Here is a 22,626-nt window from a genome sequence, read left to right as displayed (position 1 = left end):
AGATCTTTGTTGTTGAAAATCTTAGTCTTCCTTTGATAATTCAGTTTTCAGAACCTGATATTGATTCATGTAACTCTTATTAAATGTAGCTGTGCATATGATTTGGGAATCATGAGGGAGATTGTTAGTCAGGTTTCATAGCAGCTTTATTTTATGTCACTAGACTTATGTCCTAGCTACTCATGTCACTACTTTGAAATCTAGTCCTGAATTGAGGTTTTGCTACCTATTTTACCTCCAGAGTATAAAGATAATTCATTGCTCTGATTGAAAAATTTGGTTCCCTGGGGGCAGAAAAGTCTAGTTTCACTCTTCTCTGTTCAGTATGAAAATACAAAAGCATGTGACATTTGGAGTCTGACAAGCCTGAGTCCCACCATGGTTTTTTCTTCTCATAAACTGTGAATTCTCAACAAGTTATGAACCCTTTCAGAGCATGGAAACAATTACATTACTTGGAAACATGAGTCTGATAATTAGAAGAAATGGTATCAACATAATTTCTGGGACATAGTCAATTTTTATAAATGTTGGCTTTCTTCTTTTATGATTCAACATCTAATGATTCTGCACTCAATCCTGGTGTGTGAGGCTTTCCCCCCAACATCAAGCAATTCTCTACACCAGCTGAGTGTCCTACAATTTCACTCATTCTGACACTATCTACCTGGATATCTATCAATCCCACAAGACTGCCCCCCACTTCAGATGCCAATCTCAAGTCACCTGTGCTTCTGACCAGGCTATGAATCAAAGGTTCCCATGGCCACCTACTAAGGTTCAATTAATTTACTAGAGCAGCTCACAGAATTCAGGATCCAATTTGTTCCCTAAATTATAGGTTTATTATAAAGGATATTAAAGGATTCAAATCAACAGCCAAAAGAAGAGATAGATGCAGAGGGTAAGGCAGGGGAAGATGTGTGGAGTTTCTACACTGTGAATGCGCTATTCTCCCCAAATCATCACATGTTTAGCAACCCAGAAGCTTTATGAATCCCACTCATTTTTTGGGTTGATGGAGGCTACATTATGTAGGCATGATTGATTAAATTACTGACAATTGGTGATTGATTCTACCTCCCTGAAAATAAGGGAAAGGGACCATTCATGGTGGGTTCCCCTAGCTGCTGCATCCCACTTTGGGAGATTTCTATAAGTCACTTTATTAGAAAACTCAGGTGTGGTTGAAAGGCACCAGTTATGAATAAGACACTCATTTCACCTTTACTGTGGTGAGGCAATTTTAGGAATTGAAAGGACAAGACACCAAATACGACAAAAGATGCTCCCATTGCTCCTATTGCTCAGGAATTTCCAAGGGTTTTGGGAGCTGTGGGCCAGGAACCATGAACAAAGACCAAAATATATATTCTCAGTCACAATGTCACAACATTTAAATAGAAGCCAGCTGGCAATTGTAAGACATTAGTATGAAAATGAAAGTTTGTTGATGGACCTTCAATTCTTGAGAGCTTACTTTATGGGAAGCAAAATTAACATTTTCTCCTCACACTCACACACACTGAGGAGACAAAGAGACAGTGTTCCTACGGGGATGGAGACAGTGTTCTGTGTGCACACAAGAAGATGTGAGAGAATGGTTTTATTATCAGGTGCTCTCCTTTTTACTGGCAGTAACATCTGAAGAACTTAAGGGCATATGAAATAGACCTTAAATGGACTTAAGTGCTGGGAAATTTTCATGAGCGTGTTTTATTTCTTCTCTGGAAATCTGGGAACCAATAAAATCGCTTTGCTAATTTATTCAGTTTGTTCTTTCCAAGTGAAGCTATTTATATTCTAAACTTTATAGATATATATTATAATTATTAATGCAAAAGCATAGCATCTCATTTGTGAATACATGAAAACTAACTGTATAACAAGAGAAATGTGATTTGAGGCATCTTAAAGGAGGATTGCATAATTTAACAAATATTTATGAATTCTTGTCCCTACCATAAAAGCATATATATCCTGAACAGAAGACTGAAGGTAAGTGATCTCCTTAAAGAACTTGACTATGAAATAGGTTTTTAATTTCCATACAAACTGTAGTACTGTTGTTCAATGATTAAAAAGAAAGTACTTAAAAGTGAGAATAAAGAAGTAGCTTATTAGCACTTATTTTGTGAATTGGACCTGCAAAATTAAACCTTTCTTAGGGATAAACTGACGTTAGTTATGTATATGGAGTGTAAATTGATAGTGTCCATATTTTCCTCTACTTAAAGAGAAATATGTAATTTGCACTTCAAAATCCTATTACAAATTAGCTGTGTCCTAAGCAGTTATTTGTAAGTGTTAAAATTATTCTAATTATCAAATAGGCCTTTGGTTCATTATAATGAGATGTTCCTATGATCCAAAGTTGAATGATATAGACAGACTTGGGAATCTTAATCCTTTGGAAAATCAATTCTGATAAGGGAAAATCTGTAGAATACTATTTCTACTCAAACGTGTTTCCATTTACAGCACACTTTATCAGTGTTAACCACACAAATGTTTCTGACTAGCAGGAACAGCCATTATAATTATGTATAATTACCCAGGGGTGAATTAAACATGTGGATTGAAAGAATTCAAGGGTCGTAAGAATAAATATTATATCAGGCATTTCTTTCTTTTTTTTTTTTTTAGGCATTTGTTGATATAGTGCTATATTTGGTTATTTTTCTGACAAGAAAAACATGAATACCTTGAATATCTAAGTTATCGAAGGAAAACACATTCAAAGGCATGATATTATAAATAAGCCATATGTGTAAATCAAAACCATAAAACTCTACATTTAAAGTTGTCTTTAAAAAAAAAAAGAAATAGGGATGCCTGTGTGGCTCAGTCGGTTAAGCATCTGCCTTCAGCTTAGGTCATAATCTCAGGGTCCTGGAATCGAGTCCCACATCAGGTTTCTTCTTGCTCAGCAGGGAGACTGCTTCTCCCCCTGCTTGTGCGCTCTCTCTCAGTCTCTCTCTCTCTCTGACAAATAAATAAATAAAATCTTAAAAAAAAAAAGAAAGAAAAATAGACAATTGGACAGCCAGTTATGGGCACTATGGTAAGATTACCCTGGTAACCTGGTACCAAGAGGACCTTTGATACTAAAAGGCTTGATAAGCCACTTGTCCTATGAAAGCCATCATTTCTGCCACCAATTTTTACTCAAAATGTCAAGTGGTAGAGATGAAGACTCCTGTGGAATCTCATGAGTCTTTAAACCAGAGATTTACCAGTTACTACTAGAAGCTGACTTGGAATACACTATCTAGAGGTAAAAAGACTTGGCCTTTTACAGAAGCTTCCACTAAGATAGGCAGGCCCTCCTGGAGACTGTTACTCTTTTGGCATTTAAGACAGGGTACTCTTAAAGATCTTGAAAATGATACAGATTCTTCAGAGAGCAGAAGTTATCCAATTCTCTTGGTCTATTCTAGATTTTATTTTACAGTTGAAATGCCAAATTGTCTGATCATTATGGATGAAAACATACCACATTAGCCTTTGTTCCAATCTCAAAATTTAGGATAACTCTTGGCAGCTGGAGAAATGATACATGGTTAGGGATATACATTCAAGGTTGATGATTGGCACTTTCTAATAAACTACCGATGATGACATACCTGTTTACTGCCTAAACTCACTTTATAAAACCCTGTTAAATAAACATCAGTGTTGAGAAACTAAGAAATAAAAATAGACAATTGCACAGCCAGTTATGGGCTCTATGGTGCCCATAGATGATGCCATATACTTGTTTATGGCCTAAACTCACTTTATAAAACCCTGTTAAATAAACATCAGTGTTGAGAAACTATTTTTAATGACAAACTGTTACACAGAAAAAGAAGTATATACATTCTGAACACCCAAAAGAATATACAGCCTCCTACTATATATGATTCTGGTTTTAAAATCAATTCTTAAATCATTACTTCTCCTTTATTTTCAAAATGCCATAGGAGGACTTTGAGAAAACATCTAGATAATTTGATAAGTAGAAAAATAAATGTTGGTATGCATTAAGTTAGTGATTTAACTAGTAGGTGGTAACTTGTAAGTTCTAAAGTGCTATAAACAGAAATAAAAAGAACACTTTCCTGAAAATTTTTAAATGCTTGAAAATCATATTGAATGTCCTAAAACCCACAAAATCGGATATATTCTATAGCAGTAATTCAAAAAGATAACTTTACATACCATATGGAATTTATATTTATACTGAGTTTAAGTAAGGAATGGATTACTTGTTATCAGAGGAGGATAAGAAACTCACACCAGAATCGACGTGCATGAATCATGTTAAAATAAATTGATGTCAAAATTAAACAATGGATTCAGCCCCAGATGTGTGAAGAACAAAGGAAATTTTTAAGTTTGGCTACTAAATTCCTTCCCTGAAATGGCTTTGAGTCCAGACAATTGAATCCATTACTGATCCTCAGAGTCTCATGTTTCAAACCACATTCCAGGGCACCTGGGTGGCTCAGTCATTACACATCTGCCTTCAGCTCAAGTCATGATCCCAGAGTCCCAGGATCAAGTCCCACTTTGGGCTCCCTGCTCATCAGGGAGTCTGCTTCTCCCTCTGACCCTCACCCAACTTATGTTCTCTCTCTCTTTCTCAAATCCTATATAAAATCTTAAAAAAAAAAAATCAAACCACGTTCTATTGTAGCTACAAGGTAGCCAAACATTTAAAAAGAAACAATCAAAGATCTAGGTAGGTAGTTATGGTGAGGGAGGTTCATCCACAGGTGGGCTGGCCCTGACAGGAGTTGGGAATGATAGGCAGGTCCCCAGAACGAGAACAAGGGAACCTATCAGCCAGAGTCCCAATTAGAACTGGAAGCAGGTATAGGACATGGAATCCATCCTCATTTTTCTCACTTCGCCCCTAGGGTTTTTAATGTCCTGGGAAGCAGAGAGAGTGCCCTTCATTTCTGTTTGTTTGATTTAAGTCCTGCATGGTTTAGGACTGTTCCTTGAACTTAGCTATTTGATGAATAATTAATGATGACTAAAATCTGTCCACGGGTCATGTGTAGTACTGAAGAGAAACTTCAGCTATTAACGTACCTATTAGAGGCCTTACTTTTTATAAAGCCTCTAATTAATTATTGATATGTATCACTGACAATTTCATGCTCACAAGGTAGAGAAAGCAGGGAGGTTATTTGGCCACTTGGCTCCTCTTCCTTTGCCTTCCACAGCCCTCTCCCTTGGTCCACACACAGGCACTTTTGTGGCTTTCAATGTATTTTGCACTTCTGCCAAAACCTCTTTCCATCCTCCAGTGTAAGCAACTTTCCCTCTGCCCAATATTCACTTACAGAGGGACAAACAGCAAGAAGTCACTCTCTAGATGATAAGGGGAAAGAAGCATCACTAGGACTAGAATGACTTTCTCCTATGCTCAAATGGATATTTCTGCTGGATCTCAGCACTGTTTTCCTTTGAGCCCATCTCCTAAATTGGCCCTGAGTTAGGTACAAGAATAAAGAATAGGACACTGTTTTTCGAAAAATTCCCTAATCTAACTACCAAGTTGAACAAGTTAAATGCTCACCTCACCATCCTTTGTTTCTCCATGTCTGGATGCTTGATGGTGTTGGAAGCTCGACTCATAACAACCTGTAGTTCAAAAGTGTTAGCAACCAACCTACGACCCTTGTTGAGTTACATCTCAAGGCAACCTCTTAGCAAGTCAGCTTTAAGCCCAATTGCCCAATCACGCACCTCAGCAGAGCCATTCATCACGCCAACTTCCATTATAATCCATCAAGACCATACCAGAGGCCAGAGTTCCTGACTACCTGACTTGCTGCTGTCATGGTACCTAAAAAAAAATAATAATAAAGGAATTTGGCATCTAAAAAAGCTGATATGTAGGCAATGTCCAATAGAGTTTTTTTTTTTTAAGTTTCAAATTTATATCATCAGGGCCACAAACCTAGGGTAGAGTTAGGCTTACATTTAAAGGGGCTAAAAATATTTGAAGACAACATCAGTAACTAATTTTATACAGGAATTTTTTTTAATACCTAGCTTGCTTTGTGTCTTTTAGATTTTATGATTTGTTGATATAATGCTCTGTTTTTAAATGAAGTGTGGTTTTTTTTTTAATAAAAAGAGATTGGAAAATATACTATTGACATCATCAAAGCTGCAGGAAAACCATCTGTATGTCCCACAGGCCTCCATCACCCACCTGGTAGCCATTTACCCAAATTGAAACCCAAATACGAAAAAAAGTAAATAATATTTGTGTTGTACTTGCCTTACAAGCTTCCAAGCCCAAATCTATAAAATGAGGAGAAACTTCCTAATTATTCATAATTTGCTCTGTGGAGTTGAAACAGATGGATTATAAAGATGATTCCATGATAAACAACTAAATGTGGTTACTACCTTCTGTGCTTTCTTGGTTCATATTTTTATTGTTTTTTTTTTCTTTATAAGCAGATAATACTTTCTTTTCTGTAGCAATGCAAAATTTGTAGCTGCATTGGAAATGTCATAGTTATTTTTTTTCCTTTACCGTAGGTGTCTATTTTAAAAAGGTAGAGAAAACAAACAGGAAAGTCTGCTGTTGGAAAGGGTAAAGAAAAATAAAGCTTGAAGAGGACAGAGAGTTATTTGAAAACAAAAATTCTTAAGAGATAGGGGAGCTAGTTACTTAATTAGATGAAGGTTCTTTTCTAAGTTTTCCTGCTTCATCTCTTGGAAGACATTTATTGATAGCGGAAAAGAAAGAAGGGGATTTAAGAAGAAAATACTTGGGTGTAATGAGACTGACCATTTCGTGAGGATGTTACTGAAGATGCGCCTTTTCCAACGCTAGTCAGCCTGGCATTATGTGTGCGTGGAATGTGAAGGAAAGTTAACACACATTGTTGGACGGGTGATCAAATCGTGATTCCCAGAATAGAATCAGACACTGATTCATTTTCCTCTTGAGATTCCATAATCTTAGTATCTAAAATTGAAAATTCAAAGGAAGTTTAAGATACATAATTTTGCCCCAAATTAAAAATCAACAGGAGTCTATTATTACAGATAAATGTGTTTTGTTTCACCATCAAAACTAAAGAACATCATAGACTTAAACAGTATTTACATAGTTAATATGATCTAATATTGGATATTATAGTGTGATGTACAAAATGCTTTCCTAACACTCAAACTGATCTTTAAAGCAATAAAGGGATAAATTTGCACATAAAAGAAAAGAAATGATATTGTGGGTTAAGGCAAAATCTTACTGTTCAAATTATATGATCCTGAGTGAAATCATTATCTCAAAGATACTCCCATGAGTATAAAAGAGAGAAGAGAAAGGAAGGAAGGAAGGAAGGAAGGAAGGAAGGAAGGAAGGAAGGAAGGAAAGAAAGAAAGAAAAAGGAAGGAAGGAAGGAAGGAAGGAAGGAAGGAAGGAAGGAAGGATGGAAGGAAGGAAGGGGAAGAGAAGAGAAGAGAAAAGGAAAGAAAAAAAGAAAAAAGAAAAGAGAAGAAAAGATTCTCAAATTAAGATAATTTAATAAAGGCTTATTTACAAAAGACTACTTACAAAGGTAAAGGGGATGGGAGTAGAGGAACCACAATGAGTAGCACTGTAACTCTGGGTTAGTAGCAGCAGAGAAGATCATTGGGAAGAAACCACCTTTTTTTTTTTAATTTAAATTTAATTTTTTTTAATTTAAATTAGCCAACATACAGAACATCATTAGTTTCTGGTGTAGTGTTCAATGATTCATTGTGTATAACACCCAGTGCTCATCACATCATACGCCCACCCCAATGCCCATCACCATCTACCCCATCCCCCCCACCTCCCTTTCCACAACCCTCAGTTTGTCCATCTTAAGGGGCGAAGGGAACAATGAACTTCCTATGAGAAACAAAGAGTGACCAAAGAGACCTAGTAGGGAGGGAGCTTGGGGGATAATCCCTGACCCCTCTCTACTCCTCCCCTCCAATTTCTTAAACATAAACAGAAGACAAAGGGCAAGGGAACCCATGAGATATTCAATATAGGTCATTCTACTTGGACCAAAGCAGGGTAGACTGTGCAGTACAGCTGGGGGTGGGGACAAACAGAAGATATCTCTGGCATTTGTCAGTCCAGACCAATCATGTCAACAATGGGAGTGGCAGCTTCAGTATTTGAATTGTCCAATAAAACTCACATGAATTTCCATACTATAGCTTCGCATTTACAATGATTCAAGATACAAGTGTGCACATAAATTGTATTATCTTCCATGGTATTTAAATATGTAAATACTTTGGAAGAACTATATACATTCTTTATTATAAATTGATTTCAAATTATTTCTCCTTTATATAACTTGTGGCATTATATTCATTTCTTAAGGACTCAAATATGTACATTATGCTTTTCACTAACATTTTAGTGTAGTGAAGGGGCCACTCAAGAATGTGTTATGATTTAGAGGTATTAGGTCACATAGAGCTGAAAACCATTGGCTTAGATTTATCACTATTCATTCTAGGGCTAGGAGGGCCTACTGAAGCATTCGGTGTCCAATTCCTGTATGAAATGGGAGTTCTATTAACCAGAAAAATTGAGAATGTCTCATGTAAGTAATAAGTGTGTCTTCTATGATTTATAACATTATGCACTCTCTTATTAACTAACAATTGAATAATTAAAAAGCTAAAGCCCTCATAATGTGGAAAACATTTGATAAGTACTTTAAGACAAAAAAATATAGTCCCTGTTTTCAAGTAGTTGGCAGTCTAATTACTGCGATGATAACAGGTCTTTTGAAGGATATTAAAGAGAAGAGAAAGAAAGAAAGTCGTCTCTTTAATAGTGTCCACAGTATGGGCTTTCTGTGTTTTCTGTTAAAGCACATCCATATGATCTAGTAATTAACTGAGCATAAAGCAGCCTAAAGGATAGCTTATGGTTTTGTTTTATTATTTACTTATGTATTTGCCAATCAACATAAATTTCTAGATCACAGAGCAACCATCCTTTCCTTGGAAATCCTTCCTGGGAGAAGCTGTGGGCAGAGGCAAAGGGCAATGGTAGCCCCACAGTAAGTCTACGCTGGATATATCCAGAACGTCTATATCTAAAACCTACTTTTTTCTATCAGTCAGGTCTTAACTGAATCACTTAGTGACTCATTCTTAGTGAATCTCTGTTGCCAGCCTTTTATCCTAAGTGTTCTCAAAACACTCATTTAATGGACTTTCCTGAAATTGTGCTCAGGATCGATAAGAAGCTCATTGACATTTGGAATTCACCATTCGCTTCTTTTTTAAACCTGGGGTAGTTACCTACCTTCTGGGTTCTAGCATCTCAACCCCTCTTCATGGCTCTCTCAAATTCACCAACATTGCTTTCAATATCATTCCTAGAAGACTTTCTGATCCTGTGTATTTATCTGACACTTGAACTTTTATAGCAATAAGAATCCAATGCTATGTCCCCCCAACTGAAACTCGCAATTACATATTTTAGATCACCTTTGAGGTCCTTATCCTTAATACCAGACATAAATTTCAGTCTTAAAAATAATTTCTACTTGCTTCTCTATGAAGTTAGCTGAAATTTTTTATTTGTATTCTCTTATTACCAGAATTACATAATATATTGAAGGCTAAATCTCTCCAATTTTCTGATTACATTAAGTTGGAAATGGGAATATGTTTTCTTTCTTTTCCTAATTAGGCAAAGGTTCTGATTGCTCATGTAAACTATAGGCAGATTTAAAACACTCAGGTTCTGAGTTTCTGAAAGACTTCACACAAGTGGACTTTATCTGAGTAGTTCCAGTTTCTAAATTAGGATATAGACATGTGAACATAATGGGGGAAATCAACTGATCACTTGGTAAACACTGCTTTGGGATCGCCAAAGGAAGCCATGTGTTTTTGTGCTTGGGCTCACAAAGCAAGAACATTTAGCTTGCTTGGATATCACTAAAGAAGGGTTTTGTAATTATTTATAGAACTCTAACGCATTTAAGCCATCTTGAGAGTAGCACCCATGAGGAAAAGAACATATGGAAAGCTTATTGTTTTTTGGTGTGGCATTCCTTTGGATTAAATTTAGCACTTTCTTTTAAACTATCTCCCTTTGCAGGTCATGTGCGATTTACATCCACTTAACTTTCTGGGTGTACCGCCAGAGCTATTTCCACAGGAGGAAGTGGAAAGCCCTGCACCCAATGAGGATTCTTTGCCTGATACTCTCAACTAGAGTACTCTCTAAAAGTAGGTGTCTAAACAATGTTCTTCTGGATTCAGATTATTCATCTAGATATGTTCTGATAATCCTACCAAATTATGCCATTTGCAAAGCTACCCATGGAAGTCACATGTCTAGCATTCACAGACTTTAGATTCTGACAAAATAGAATAATAAATAATTCTGTGTCGAAGTTGAAAGGAGTTTTTTTGTTCGTTTTTGCTTATTGTCTTTATCCTCGTAACACATAATCATATCGCTGCATTGCTAACTGCCCTCTGGGAGCGAAGTCATACCAATCACAAATACTTACCCCAAAGAGAGATGTTTATTACTCTTCTATGAATTCCGTTTCCTATCATGCTTTACAGATGCTACAAACTTGAGCCATTACTATGTAAATGACATTTCCAGCAAGCCCCCAAATGACATCTTACGAGATTTCAAATGCCATGATTATGAAACAGTAAAAGACTTAAGGAAATAAAGAGCAGCACGGTATATGTATAGAATATATTAAAACACAAATTCTCAATTATGAAACATATAAGTAGTGAGCTTTATCCTAAACACCAATTAAATCAGAACCACCACACAGGGAGTACAAGTACATATTAAACCATATACCAACAAAAACAAAAATCTCTTTCTCCTGCATGATGAAATTTAGCATTTACTAAGGAAGGCATAGCATAAAATGCCTATAAAAATCCTTCCATCAACTTAAGAAATGTATACACTATTGAGAAGATTTTAAAAAGTCTCTGGACAAAGTCCAAAAGCACTAAAAATGAGTATCAGTCAATAGTGAAGCAACTACATTTATTAATGTTATATTAATAATACATTGATTACTACTAAGCGTTAACATTTCTTCACTTATTGAGCCAAAACTCCCTTAACATCAACCATATACAGCATTGGTATACTATTGAGAAAATAAGAGCTTACCATCTTCTAATTCCTTCTAAAGCCTTTACATGGGTTCTTTCATGCAATCCTTACAATACATTTATGAGATATATACTGATTTTATAATTTTATAGAGAAGAAAATTGAGTCTTATAGATAGTAAGTTGTAATGACACTCAGATAATCAGTGACAGAGTGGATATTTGAAGTCAAAGGATAGTAGAGTACAATTCAGAGAACAGTAAAATGATGGTTGGAGGCATAGGCTCTGGATTAAACTTTTAGCTCATTCCTTTAGTAGCTGTGTGATTCTAGGAAAGTTCCCTTACCTCTCTGTGTCTTAGTTTTACACATGCATCAGTTTGTGCCTCTCTTATGAGCTGCTATTATACTAGTTTATGCTTGTAAGGACACTTAGAACAGTACCTGGCTTTTGACAAATATTAGCCATCTTGTACCATTTTCTTCACCTTCAGTAGCTCATGGTCTGATAGAAATCAATGTCAACGTGGTTAAATGATTATAAAGGCACCAGGAAGAACTGTAAAACCATAGGAACAACTCTATTTGACCGGAATGCATATTTGAAAGCCTGTTAAAATTGAGAAGGGGAAGGGTGAGATCACAATGGTGAATCAGTAACTGGAAAGAGATGAGGCTTGTCAGAAATATTCTGTTGGAGATCCCAAGTCTTAAAACAAAAAGTTTTGACAAAGGGAAGGCGATGATTGAATAGTGTTGGGAAAAGACATTTTCTGAAGTCAGCAAGTATGATAGTGCAATAATGAGAAAAACAAACACAGTAAAGGAAAACAATATAAAGTAATAATGTATTTGAAGCGCTTTCTAAAGGGTAACACATGTAAAATCTGCTGTATGTAAATTATTACAATTATAATATCATTATTGCCTGGCTAATGCACTGCAGCCACATCACTTGGCCATGTGAGATCAATCTTCCATGCCTCAGAGAATACCAATAACATCCAATCAGTGGTATCAGCAACCTCTGTCCACAGCTGAGTAGACCCTCACAGCTATTGGGTGAAATTGATTATGTCTTCAAAGCAGTTTTTAAGATATTAAAAATCTATTGCCAGTAAGCAAAGTGTAGGTTGCCATCAACACCTTCTGCTTTTAGTGTGTCTCAGATCACATTACAGAATGATTATCAATTTATCTTTTATCACATTCCAAACATTCTTTCTTCCTGGTGCAAAAAATATCTTCTTTGAAATTGTGGCATCTAGTTGCATCTCTATACCTTTGAGCCTGGCATCCGCTGACTATGAGCCTCTAACTTAGTCTTCTATTTAATCGCAAATTCTGTTTATCCTATGGCAGCTCTCTGCCCCAGTGCTGTTCCCTGACTGTATTGCTAGTACTGGGTAGAATCTGGTTACTGGGCTCTATTGCCCATTTCATTCCCTGAGCTACATCTTCAAGTATTTCTCTTCAAACTTCTTCACCTCTAAGCACCTAGATCAATTTCTTATTTTCTGACTACATTTCCTCAGTGTTTCAGATATCCACATCACCTCTTCTACTCTTGCTTTTCATCTGCACAGAGATGTCAAATTTACTGACTTTTCTAATTTCTTACATTTTCACTTATTCCACAACTTTATGGGTCCTTACAATGTGTGTCTGTCCTCAGGAGTTATGGTCCTACAATGTGTATATGACCATAGGTCCCATGTTAGGCATGATGGAAATAAGAATAAATACACCCCAACACCTGCCTACCAGGAGCTAGTTTCCAGCCTAACGCACTGACAAACAAGTAAAATCCAGAATGGTAAATGTCCAGAAGTTCATCTGTGTGTGCCTAATTCAGACTGAGGATATCAGAGAAAGCTTTTTGACAGTGGTTATACTACACTGTGCCCAGAAGAATGAAAAAAATAGAAATAAAAGTAAATTAGAGGATGATATGGGTGTGATGGTTGGGAAAGGACATATCTTCAGGCCAAGGGACCTTGTACATGAGAGAAGGCATGAGAACATATAGGGAAGTTCATTAGCTCAATAAGCTTGGAGAAAAAGGTATGAAAGGAAAAGCAGGGAGGAAAGCTACAAAGGAAATTAAATTGTATCACAATGGAATCCATATAACTTGCTAAGCTTTTTGGACTTCTTCCTCATGGCTTATAGGAAGACATAGAGAGACTTGGTATAGAAGCATGACATGCTTACACATGTGTCATACAGTACACTCACAGCAATGTGGAAGATGTTTAGAAAGGAGGCAAAACTTCCAGTAACATGAGATTCTAAAAATCAAGTATCAATAGTAGAGATGTAAAGAAAGGGTTAGAGAGAGGCTAAGGAGTTGGAAGAGGTGGGCTACATAGAACAAACATGCATTGGGGTAGAGGGAAACATTAATGTTGAGTATGACCCATAGATCTTGGATGACACGGTGACTGCCAGTTGCTTTCACAAAATATTAACAAGTAATAAATAGAGAGGTAAAGAGAAAATTATTGCAGTGTTATATTTCCTTCTTAGTAGAAACTGCAGCAAAACTTATCATCAATACTTGATATTTTAACTGACCGATACTCATTTTACTTCCTGGATTAACATTATCTTTCTGCCTGAAAAACTGCTCAACTCTCCTGGCTGCAGTTTTCTTGCTAGCATACCCAGGCATTTCTGCAAATACTACCGAGTTGTAGTTTCACTAAGGGTGCCACGGTTGTTCCTCATTGTATATATGCTATTTTCTGTTATCACTGTAAACAAAAAATTTAATTAAATATTATGAACACCAATAATATGAGTGCAAATGTAGTTTTAAATGCTATGAGGATAAATTGGTGCCTTTTCAACGCTTGTCACGTCTTAGATGAAGAGTTTGGAACTTGTGTTTCTAGTAAATGGATAATTCACTTTAATCATTCTGGTTCATGACTAAAATATAGGAAATGGCTTTACTCTTACCCTAAAACTTAGAAAACAGAAGACCATAGGGGAGGGGATGATGATTCAGAGTCTACATAAAACACAATTCATCTGAGTCAAACTTTGTTATTACATGGGAGCAAACCTATCAGTTAATATTCAAAATTTACAATTTCAAAAGCAGAACATTGGACTGGGAAAGTTACCATTGCATGTACAGAAGAATAGAAGAATCTGCCTGAACACAGCAGTTCTAGTCATTTCCTTCATCAGTGGTTCCCAAACAAAAGCCCCTGGAAAGTCTACATAAGGATAATTGGAAGGACATGTGAAAGAAATACATAGGCCCAGCTCCCCAACACAGAGATCAAAGAGAAAGGTAAAAAAACCCTTCTAATCACATATATATGTATAGTTATCTGTCTATAACTATATAGTGGTGTCAGTGAAGGCCTCGAACTATGCTTCTTGACTACACAGAATTCAGCAATTACAATGGCTGAAAGCTAGACTCATAAATGGCACTTACAAGTCACATCACATATTAACAGAACAAATATGAAATGATTTCACTTATAAGTGGAAACTTTAAAAGAAGTAAACAAAAAGCAGAATCAGACCTACACATATAATGAACAAATTGATGGTTTCCAGAAAGGAAGGGGAGTGTGTGATCGGGCAGAATGAGTGAAGGGGAGAGGGAGATACAGGCATCCAGTTATGGAATGAGTAAATCATTGGAATAAAAGGCAGATTATAATGGTATAGTATAATGCATGCTGTAACATACACACTATGGTATAGTATAATGATACTATACTAGTGCTGGAACAGGACAGATGGTAGCTACATTTGTGGTGAACATAACATAATGCATAAACTTGTCAAATCACTAAGTTGTACACCTGAAACTAATGTAACACTATGTGTCAACTATACTCAAATTTAAAAAAAGAGTATTTCCCAAACTAAATATTGTCCTCTTTGATAAAGAGGCAATCATGACCCAAGTTTAGTCCATAATAACTGCAGAAACATTCAAGACAGATCAATGCCTGCTCTGTGTAGAGGTTAACAAGAAAGTACATGTATTTTTTAATCTTTTTTAAAGTAGGCTCCACACCCAACATGTGTCTTGAACTCACAACCCTGATATCAAGGGTTGTGTGTTCTACCGACTGAGCCAGCTAGGTGCCCCAAAAGTACCTGTTTTTATAATGTAAAAATTTGCCTCATTTGACACCAGGTGATCTTCTAGGATTTATCAGACAGTCTACATTCTCAGGCAGCCACAGCATTTGGGGAGAACAGCCATGTGAGCAGGAAGGAATTCCCATTTCAGGTGATGAGAATTTAGCAAACACATTTTTCATTTGTTGAAATCACAGTGGGCACTTCAATACCATGCTTTATTAATTCTTTCATTATGAGATATTACCATGGGAACTTGATGGGAAATAGACACCATAGCTCCATCACAAAGAGAAACAATTAGTTATGAATTGCAGTTATATTGGTGGCTACTGGTCTCACAAGAAAGTCTTAAGAGTGTTGCTCCACCTATAAGGACATGAATAAAAAGATTTCTAAAAATCAATTACTAATGTTCTGAACAGCTTTCTTGAATCTCTGCTTGTTCACATTTGATTTTATCGTTACTCTGTTGTTGTTCCAGAAGCATCTTACATTAATTTCCCAACTACTGCTTTTTATACCACTGCCATCCTGAACAACAAAAAATAGAACTCACTCAGTGAGGAGGTACAGACACTGATCAGTTCAGTCTTGCGTATGTATGACATCATTTTCCACCCACACCAAGAGCAGCCATACCTACAGCCAACTAGAGAATGTTGAAAAGAGAGAATCCATAGATAAAAAGGCAATGATGAGATGTTGGTGCAGGATAAATGGGCCATCCAGCATTCTGCTTAACCTGATTCTGAATGCATCCAGATTTCTAGTGCTATTCACATCTCTTCAACAGCCCCAAATCTATTGATCTTCTGGGCTGTACCTTCCACTGCTAAAACTGCTAAATGTCTAGGAAATACCACTGAACACAGTTGACTCTTAAACAACGGAGGGGTTGGGGCATCGATCTCAGCCTCACGCAGTTGAAAAAAATCACTTGTTAAAATTTGACTCCCCAAGAGCTTAACACCTAACAGCCTACTGGTGACTGGAAGCTTTACAAGTAACATCAACAGTCAACTAACACATATTTTGTAAGTATATACTGCACATATACTGTATTCTTATTGTAAAGGATACTAATGAAAAGAAAATGTTATTAAGCAAATCATAAGGAAAAGACATTTACAGTTTATACTGTAAAAAGATCTGTGTATCAATAGACCTGTGCAGTTCAAACCCATGCTGTTCAAGGGTCAACTGTATTTATAAACTGGTCTTGAGCCTTTAAGTGCTCTCCTCTAGAGTTATATGTCCCAGTGATCTAACTTGGGGTTTACCCTAAACTCTACTTCCCTCGATAAGGTAGAGTTGTAAAGACTTTGATTATTTCTTCATTATTGTTACATCAATAGTTGATTTACTGAATTCCACAGTGAGAATAATTGACTCCCTACTAATAGTAAACATATCTTATAACCTAGACACATCTTAGCCAGGTATGTTCCTTCGTCTTTCTATGTGCAAGAGTGGGCGATGACAGAATGACCTGCAGTGTTACAATTGTTGCCCAAGGGGCTCACGGGAGATGCAGGCTACTGAGGTGAGCTTATGCATGGCACATTTCCCACCAGCAGTTTGGGGAAGCTCTTCCCACACCCCATGTATCTTTTGATATGTGGGTTACTTCTGAAAGAGAGAAAGAAACTCTGAACACAAGCATCAAATACTTTACAATGTTACCTAGAGCTGGACCTGTCCCAAAGCTTTTGTATCAAATTGCTTACTAAGCAACTGTTGCCCATTGGCACATTCACCGTACAATACACACTATCAAACTTCAAAACAGGAGACCAAAATTTATATTTTATGTTTCCTAAAATTAAATAAAAATATTTTAAGCTTATACTCTCTTACAAATGTTATTAGATTTTTTTTTTTTAATTCTAGGATATGCCAATTAGGAAATTACTTCCAGTTAAATGTAACCAGCCCCCTGCAGGTGGGCTAATTAGTTATAAATTGCAGTTATATTGGTGGCTACGGGTCTCACAAGAAAGTCTTAAGAGTGTTGCTCCATCTATAAGGACATGAATAAAGAGATTTCTAAAAATCAATTATTAAGAAGGAAGAACTGTAGTGGCCTAGCTTTTCACTTTGAGGATCCAATTAATTATACCATTTAATATTTTATTCTTATAGATATAAACTTGTAAGAATATAAACTTGCTGAAACTTGCTGAAAATGAAACCGTAGTGTTCTATACACTTTGACGAAGGTAGCTATTTGGGGCTGAGCTTTTATCAGTGAGACATCCCTAGAAAATCCACTGAGGGATAGTATCAGGAGGTCATTACACCCCTTAAAAATCAAGATTATTGCTTTTAACATAAGTATAAATAATTCATCCTCTAGCAACCATTTTTGAGATTATAATACATGGCCTGTATGGCTTGTTTCATGGCATAATTTACATAAACAGGTGATCAATCATCTCACATGGTACATTAGGAAAATACTACCCGGTAAAGTCAAGTTTTGAAATTACCTCCCATCTAATTATTTTCTTATAAAAACAATTCCACTTTCTATTTGTTCCTCATTTTCACCTCAATCTATCCTTTGCCTCTTGCCTGTTCCTCATGATCAGTGACCTGCAGCATTACATATTTCTGGAAACCCTTCAACATAATGATACCACATAGAGAAAAAAAAAACATCTCTATTAAACATTGTTTTATTCACAGGTGTCTTTGCCTATTCATCTCTAGACAACTCTTTATAGTGTTTATAGCTGTTAATTTATATGCACTTTTAGAATTTTCCTGAAAATGAAAGGCTTATATAAATTATATGCTATTGTTACAGTATAGTGCTTTCATTTGTATTTAACAATTCATAAATTGAAGCAATTAATAACCAGTTGTACAGGATTTATGATTTAAGCCAAAAGGTTGTTACAGAAAGGCATCTGCATTATTTTGTCTAATTACTCTTTATTTCATATATTCCAGCAAAGCTGGAGGCCTGGACTGGTCAGTAACTATATTAAACAGAAGAAAGAAAGGTTGCTCAAATTTCAACAACAGCTAAATGAAGGAGCTGACCCCTTTGAATACCACAGACACAAGACAGCCTTTAAAAATTAAACATTTTCACTGTTTTGGAAAATGCTGAAATAATCTGTTTTAACTTCTGGAATTTTATTAAACAGAGGGAACTCATATCCTAACTTCATTAGTATCCTCTGAGGTTAAAAAAGAAAACTTTTTTAAAAATTCAGGTAAATAAATTAATGCTGACATTTATTTGAAGAACTCTTTAACCTCTCAAAAAACATTTTGACAACTAATTAGCCACATATCACTATAATGCAGGCCAGCAATAAATGGAAATAATGAGTTTCATTGTAAAGTTTAAGTCAGTGGTAGCATGATCAGGAATTTTTGTTAACCTAGAATGCATAATTAGCTCTAGAGGGGAAATGAAAGGCAGAATCACTTTACATATTAGTGTTAAAAAAATAAGGTGTAAAAAAAATTAGAACATAACTTTATAAACCACTATTGTCCCATTGCTGTTAAGAATCAATGAAATATGTAATTAGGAAACATTATGGAAAGGTTAAAGATGAGAATACATGTGGTCTATCTACAGGAAACCTAAACTGTTTAGGTTAATGAAATGTCTATAACAGTCATATTAATTAGCAGGTTCACAGGAACCTAACTTTTATTTTATAAATGCCATGATAAAAAGTATTAAGGCTCCATGCACACACTGTGTTCCATCTAGATTCCTGCACAGTGCCTACCTCTTTCAATCTTCTAATCATTTCCCACCTAATGATTCGGATGCTATTAAGTATTGCATATTTCTGAAAATCCTTCATGTGGCAGAAATCGTATTTAATGATATTGTGTGGAAGATAATGAGAAACAGTAGAAACTTGCTCTTTTTTAGGAGAGGATTGTTGCATTGTCAACATTTCATTAACATAATGTTATTAAGATGACAGATTTCCTAATTTTCCTCTTTGTTGCTATTTCTGTCTAATGTCAACCCAAACCATTTCTTTCATTCAAAAGTGAGAATGTTGTCCATCAAAGTCCAGTTTATGCTGGGAAACAAAAAGCCAGAATCATATTATATAGGAAGATTATATACGGTAAAGATTGTAGGACCAGGAAAAAAAAAAAAAAGACAAAACCAGGATATTATCAGAATCAAGCACTACCACCACATCAATTCTATTTCTATACCATGAAGTTAACCACTTGTCTACAGGAAAACAATCACTGAGGACAGAATTTTCTGGTAAAAGTTGGTTATGGTTGTTCTTGCCTGCATCAGTTAAAATGATATCTATAAACAGTGCCTTTCACCACTTTTCTTACTTTCAAATGCATGAGTACGTCTGCTTAGCTGAGCCTAAGTTTCAAGACACATCTGCCTACAAGGGAAATAGGGGATCTGAGCCTTGCTTCACTTTACAGAGGAGTTCACAGCTTGGAAAATTCCTTAAATATAGGGAGGTTTTTCAAAAGATGATAGAAAGTTTACTATACAATGTGGGTATAGTAGCTCATATCTGACTAACCCAAATGCAGAGGAAAAATTATAAACTCTATCAAAACACACACCCTTGATGTTCCGGGGGGGGGGTGGGGAACAAGAAAATAGGTAGAAATATAAGAGTATTCATCCAATGACCGAGTATTTGACCATCAAAAGCAGATAACTGCTCTGGTTAAGTGTGCATTACTATGGTTTTTCACCTGATGACACTGCAGTCTTGAAGAACTGGGTGACTACAAACTGAGCAACGATTTTATTCCAGCATGAGGAGTAAGAGTACAGAGTTCCAAGCTAACAAAACAGAAGAGCTGGGAAATTAAGGAGAGTGGGAGAGAATCCCATTCAAGTGAAAGTCACAGAAGAGAATGTCACAGAGAATAGTGAAGATCTGAAATATTCATAAAAATCCATACAGCTTATGGGTGACCCCCAAATTGCACATGCACAGAGGAAATTCCATAGGCCCCAGCAGAAAGCAATAGCTGAGAGACTAGAACAGAACAAAGATTTCAACTATTATGCACTAGAAAGGTTTGAAGATTTGGTATTTGAGTTACAGATAGATAAGTAATACTAGAAAAGAGTCGTTCCTCAAAGAACAATAACAGAACCCAAAGTCTCTACCCCCCAAATCCAGTATACAATTAAAAATAGCTAGATGTGAAAAGACACAGAAAAATATAATACATAGGATAAAAGTAAACTATGGAAAGACACATTGAGATGGTCTACATTTGGGATTAGAAGGCGAGGACTTTAAATTACCTAGTATAAGTATGTTCAAGAACTAAAGAAATAGATGACCATACATATGAATATATGGGGAATTTTCAGGGAGAAATAAAAACTATAGAAAAAAGGAAATAGAAATGCTAGAACTGATGAATACGATACCGAAATGAAAAATTTACTAGGTAGGCTTACCAGATATGGTAGAAGAAAATATCAGTAAACTTGAAGATAGATCAAGATTTTTTTTTTCCAAAAGGAAGAATAGAGAGGAAAAAATATTGGTTGAATTGTATGCTTTCTAAACACGAAATTTAATTAAATTCTGTAAATTAACTGGAATGTTTATTGTCACATTTGCTTTTTCTATTACTTAAAAACCACAAATTTTCTTGAAAAACTTAAAATATCCATAAGAACGGAATCAGTATGTAAACGGGTAATACTCAGACTTCTACCTTTCTTGTTTTAAAGTCCCCAAGGTTTCCACCATGCAGTCAGACTTACAGACTTATAAAGCTCTGTCGTGTTCAACTACATCAACCTCATTCAATTTCTCTACTCTTCTATATAACAGTGAGTTTTGACTATAAACTTGACACTTAGAGGGTATAATATATCCATTTATTTAACCAATACTTATTGATAAATGATTATAGTTTTGACATATTTTATATGCCAGACCCAGGAATGTAGCTGAAAATTACCTAAGTAATTTTGCTGTTCATTTAAAGAGAGAAAGAGAAGTACACTCAGAGTAGAATCAAAAAGAAATTTCAAGTCTCAACGGCAGAGCTACATCATTCCATGGAATTCCTAACTGCTGTCATCATTTAGGCCCCAATCTGTCTAATACACAGGAAATGACTATACCACATCACATAGAAATGGCTTAATTTCAATAATCTGGTGTTAAAAACGTATTATCACTGCCTTTCAAAATATTTAATTTACAAGTATTTCTTTTAGAGTTTGCTCATCTAAAATCCTTAAGCTACAAATCGAACAATTTATCTAATTACATTCAATGCATAAAATACTGATTAATGGGGCATAAGGCTTTGAATTATAGAGAATATAAAAGTTAACCAAGTTCATATCATAATAATATAAATATATATACATATATATTTTTTTTAATATTGTCATTAGTAATTCTTTCCAGCTTTAATCACATTTTTTTTAGCTTGAGACCAAAATGGCCTATAGTGATTAGATTCAGTGCCTTATCATTTATAGATGAAATGTTTTCAATATAACTTTACATATTTTGCTGATATACTATCCAACTTCCCTAGTAATTTATATTTTAAAACTTTCGCTTTAGCTCTTCCAAAGAATTTAATGAGCTTCTCCTTTGATACAAAATAAGTTTAATGAAATTCAAAATGCATTAAAAATGTATATTTTAGATTGAAAGTTGTTGAGTTACTATGATTTTTTTACCAGGATGTAAAATAAAGATTTTAAAAATCTCACTAATTTAAACAAATTCCACTCCATCTCACATGAAGATCAGCTGTGTACATGTTATTGATCATTAGGGATAAGGATCATAGTGTGCTCCATGTTTGCAGATGGCTTGACAGATGTGTGACATTTCCATCAATTTATAAATGTATAAAGGAAAGGATTACTTTTTACTAAGAAAGTTATTCCCTCCTAGTACAACGCTGATAATTGCTGTAAGTTGCCACCAAATGAATGACAGTGGCTACTTGCATGTACATGACATGTATATAGCCGCTAGGTGGTAAAATTTAATTATGAATTCAGATTCTCCTCCATTCTCTTCCCAGAACTGGATCTAGATTCCAGGGACCAGACGGGAGTTTCCTGTTGTTAAGATCTCGCAGTGGGCTGGAAGTAGCACCAAATGTTAACCACCGAGATAGACTCACACTTTCAGTCTCAGTCATTAGTCCCTGAAGATCATTGCTGTGCCCACTTTGTCCCCAAAACAACCACAAATCCTCCCCAGATCTGCCAGATCTGGAGAACACACATTTCTTATCTCAGGTCCACAGGATCATTATGAAGCTCCCTTGTCACTCCACCCATTGTGTGACATGCCCTAGTTTGACTAAGCGCCTCACTATTTTTTGATAGCAGTGTCCAGGATGGGGTCACAGAAAGA

This window comes from Ailuropoda melanoleuca, chromosome 1 (genome assembly GCF_002007445.2).
Source record: "Ailuropoda melanoleuca isolate Jingjing chromosome 1, ASM200744v2, whole genome shotgun sequence".
NCBI lineage: Eukaryota > Metazoa > Chordata > Mammalia > Carnivora > Ursidae > Ailuropoda > Ailuropoda melanoleuca.
Note: the sequence above shows the minus strand (reverse complement) of the source record.